This window comes from Dendrobium catenatum, unplaced genomic scaffold (assembly GCF_001605985.2).
Source record: "Dendrobium catenatum unplaced genomic scaffold, ASM160598v2 fragScaff_scaffold_1622, whole genome shotgun sequence".
Taxonomy (NCBI): domain Eukaryota; kingdom Viridiplantae; phylum Streptophyta; class Magnoliopsida; order Asparagales; family Orchidaceae; genus Dendrobium; species Dendrobium catenatum.
Genome location: NW_021320084.1, coordinates 98,761 through 103,698, shown reverse-complemented (window position 1 = coordinate 103,698; position 4,938 = coordinate 98,761).

Genomic DNA, 4,938 nt, shown 5'->3' with positions numbered 1-4,938 from the left:
CATTTTATTGTTTTAATATTATTAAAATATTAACTAATTTAACTAAACTATTAGGTTAAATGTTAGATTATTAGATATTTTATAAATATAACCATATAAAAAAATCTCTATAAAAAAATATAATAATTTTGGTTCTTTTTAAAGCAACTTTTTAGTTAAAAAAAATCTGAAAACTAGTTAAGAAAATAGTATTTAAAAGTTATTTCAAACAAAGTCTTAATTATATTTATTTGATCATTTAAATAAATTATATAATGTTTTATTTGTATTGAAAGATAATATAAAAATATCAGTAAAAATATAACTCCCTCCCAATTTAAAATTTATCATATAAAATTCTGATACAATTTTTTTATCATTTATTTTGAATTAAAGAGGATTAAATCTTAAAAGCTTCTCAAAGGGTCTGATTTAAGAATTATGATTTAACTAAATTTCTATTAAATATAATTTTTGACATTTTTAAATTTCCTTATTTTGATAAATTTTATTTCAAATTCGATAGTAATTAAATAAAAAATTATCAAATCTCAACATTCACAGCATTTGATGCATTCAAGAATTTCTTCATCTCATAATTCTTAAATTTTTAGATAAATAATTATTGAAATCTAGCAAAATTAAATAATTATCATAAAATCCAACAATCTAAATATTTATTAAATTTAAATTTACAAAATTTATTAAATCCACTTTACAGCCAATCAAACAGGCGCCCAAAGAGATTTTTTTTTTTTTAATTCACAAACACAAAAGCTCAAGCAAGACTTTATCCGTTAAGAGAATTAAATTATTTAAGAGAACTTATGATCGGCTTAGGAGGTGCTCTGCTTGTTCGTTGGGCATCTGCAACTAAAATAATATACTAAAATTATCAAAAGTTCTCATTAGCTTAATTAAAAAATACTGAAATTATTAGCTAAGTCTTATATTTTAATCCCTCCACATTAAATATATAATTAGACACTCAACCTCTCTTTGAGAAAATAATAATAATAAAAAAAGAAGAAGATTCATATTTAGTCCTTTGGAGCAATTTTTAATAGGCTTGGTAGATTGATCCCACGTTCAACTAATTTATGAAAAGCTTGTTGATTAATGAAATGCTAATTAATTTTCTCCAATGATTACCCTCATTAATGATACATCCCTAATATCTAACAAGTGTGCCTAATTAGTTAATAGTAATTATTTGAAGAGACATTATTTCTAAAAGAGAAAAATTAAGGAGATGTGATGTTATCTCTACATGATCTTAGTTACATTTATAATAACTTTAACCATCAATCGGGCCTGTGGTACTCAAACTTGTAGTGGAAATAAATTGAAAATCCTGTAGGGTTGGGTTTGACTGCTCATCCTGCTGAATAATAATAATAATAATAATAATAATAATTAGGACTATTTATTTTTATTTATTAAGGAAAAATTACATATGATGATGATGGTGATACATGTAATGCTTTATGACGCAAAATGTTGGCCATTAAAAGAAAGAATAAAATTAAGTGTTGTAGATATGAGGATGCCCAGGTGGATGAGTTGCTTTATACATAGATAGAATGCAAAACAAGTATTGATATGTTACCAAAAAATTATCATGATAGTGCACGAATCTTGAAGCATATTAAAGTTGTTATCTTCCCAATAAAATTTGGGAGCATATGAACTCAGTCAAATTAAATGTCTCAGTAAAATGAACCCAACGTCTCCAAAACCGGTAAAATCCTAGCCCAAATGGCTAGCGCAAATCAAGGGCTTAAAGCAATTGAAAAGCTTTAAAGCATTAATTAAAAGATCGAATGATATCCAAATGTGACATACTTAATAGTAGTAGAATTCGATGGCTCGACGAGACAAATCCAACAAGCCCGAGATTGCTTAATTATGACCTCATTAAGGGACTTAAATACTGAACAAACACTCTTGTGATCGTGGGAATCAATATGGACCCTCTGATGGAGCACTCCAAATCTACCCTCAATTTTCTTCATATTTATCAGGCATGGCACTCTTAAAATCTATAAAATAGGGCTAGAACTTTTGGAGATGTCTTGGACTTTTGGAGGCCAAGACCATAGCTAAAGACTCAACAGAGCTTTGAGGCATATGTTAAGAAAGGTAGAAGTAGATCTAAAACTACTTAGTTTAAAAATATTTGAAATTATATATTTTTTAAATATATTCAAGTGAGAACATGACTCTTAAATGTTAGGGTAGAATTTAAATGACATAATGGAGAAAAAAAATTTATATTGCCGACCGAATGATTTGGAATAAAGGTTTTAAGTTGTTGTTGTTGTAGTATTAAACTTTGTATATTTATTGTAACTGTTAGGGTAGTTTTGAATCTAAACCATCTCCAATTTCTTTTTCCTTTTTATTTTCTAAGAATTTTTCTTTTGTCTTCTTCCTCATGAAAGATTAATTAGCTAGGTTTTTTTCTTTCCGTTAATGGCAGAGTACAATGTCTTAATTTATTCCATTTTTTTATTGCTGCAAAGTTGAAGTTTGTTCTTATCGCATATATTGATTAGGAATAAAAATATATTTCAAATTTTTTATTAAAAAATTTTAGATCCAAAAGATTAAGTAGTGAATGTTTTATTAAAGGAAGGTCAATTATTAGACTTGAATATGTCACATCTCCTCTAAGAATTAGAGAGCATATAAGAGCTCTTTGACGCTAATGATCCTCCAAATCACAAAACTTTTTACAAACAAAATGAGAATTTAGCATTTGATTTTTTATTATAGCTGAACATAGCAACTCTTTTTATGACACTGAACTTTGTTTTAATGTCAAAAATTTTGGGAGATGGCTAACCTTTTTTTTTATTATTAATGAAATTAAATGTCGTTACAACAAAATAATCATTTGCCTTGAAAATTTTTGCAAGTCGATCGACAAATGAGGAAATACTTCTCTTCAAAAATCTTTCATCGAAAATCATGTACTAATGAATTTGTTTATCTGTGAGAAGGACTCAAAGATAAATCATGACAAGAAAAAATATATATCAATCTCTATCGACAAATTACAATAACATCACATTCATTACTAAAATTACTACTAATAATACAACACCAACATTAAATAGTATGAAATGTACACTAAATCTTGAAAATTAGCAAAAACATCATAACACCCTTAAAGAAGCATAATATCAACTTTGCTAAAACTCAATAGAAAAATTCAAAAAAGTTTAAAGACTTAAGTGAAAAAAGTTTATTAAAGGAAGGAATTATTGGTCATTTTTTTTTTTTTTTTTAAAAAAAAAATCAAATCAATGCACAAAAAGTTCAAGCACATTTTCCCAAAAAAAAAAAAAAAAAATCAAATCAATGCACAAAAAGTTCAAGCACATTTTCCCAATTCAATGCTTTCCTCTCTTATAGACTCATTCCTCTCACACTTGTTAGTAGGCAGTGGCAGTAGCAAAAAATGCAATGCCCCATGATTGAGGTTCTCAAACAAGCCTTAAGGTCCATTTGAGATGGTTGCAACTTTTATAACGGTGGTTGTAAGCTGGTGTTGAGATAGCTATGGTCAAATAAAAATCGTAATTATGTGCTAAAAAGGAAATTAGTAAAAAAGCTCTTCCAAGCAAAGCCTTACTCTTAACTACCATTTCAATCATACGAGCTTGCATCTCACTCTTAGAATCTGCATAAGTAACATCTAATTTGGTGTCTACAATCTCCTATGTATGCTTATCCACATGTGATGGCATGCATGTATTTCAAACTATTGTTGGTGATGTATTTAATGCAGTGGAAAGAGATCCTAGTGACCTAATTTTGATGAACATAAAACTGAATTTTCTCAAAATGCATGAAAAAGATTAAATATCTTTTAGAAAATAAAAATATTTTAATTGCAATGTATATATGTTAGAATGGATTTTGAGTGTTTGTGAGCTAATAGTTGTGAATTTGCATTATATGGCTTGTGTTAATCAACATTAAAGCCTTAGAAATGATCTAATTAATTATATATGCCGAAGATAAATACATCAAAATACTAAAACTTACACCTTTGGATCATAATGTTGAGATAGCCCATTAGAATTCTTCTTGGATTGTACACTCTAATCTTTATATTCCAAGTGGCATATGGTCTAAGTGTGCTTGATAAATATCAAACTCGTCTTGATCTTCTTTATAGTTGCTATTAAATGATGAACACATTTAGAACGCTTTACAAACCATCATGTGATGCCATATAAGATTTGGTATCATTAGCTCAAATAATAAGAAAGACGTGTATACTAAACAATACTTCTTATATTATGAAAGATATTTTGATTAGTGTTTGTGTTATAGGCTCTCTAATATATTTATATAACAAAGGCTTTCAAGGAAAAGAGAAATGACTCATAGGAGTTTGGTACGGTTAGGAGAAGATGGCAAATCTATCAAATAGTCATGGATTATGCTAAATTTAGTTAGCTAGAAAACTACTAGACACGTCTTAATTAGAAGATTCTTAGTAACAAATATAGGCTTCATCACCCTAGGGTGATTCATAAACTAGTGTAAAAGGTAAATGTGGAGTTTTTTTTTTGTTTAAAGTAAGTTATATATATATTATATCAATTTTATAATTTAGAGAAAAGTACATACAAGTAAATATAACGCCTACTTAAAAAGAATAATCATCAAATTCATGTATTTACACATATCACAATTAAATTATTGAGAATTGATCTTTGTTATATATATATATATATATATTGATAAAAAAAAGAAAGAAAATTATCAAAGCTATAGCTAACAAAATTTTAGATATTACTTTAAAAAACCAATATCATAAATTTATTTTATTGGTTATTCCTTTAGCTTGGAAGCCCCACCCATTGCAGATCTCTAAATGTTTTTTGTTTTTATCATTGAAAGCTTAGATAATTAATTCTAAGTGAAAGTTAGTGATAATAA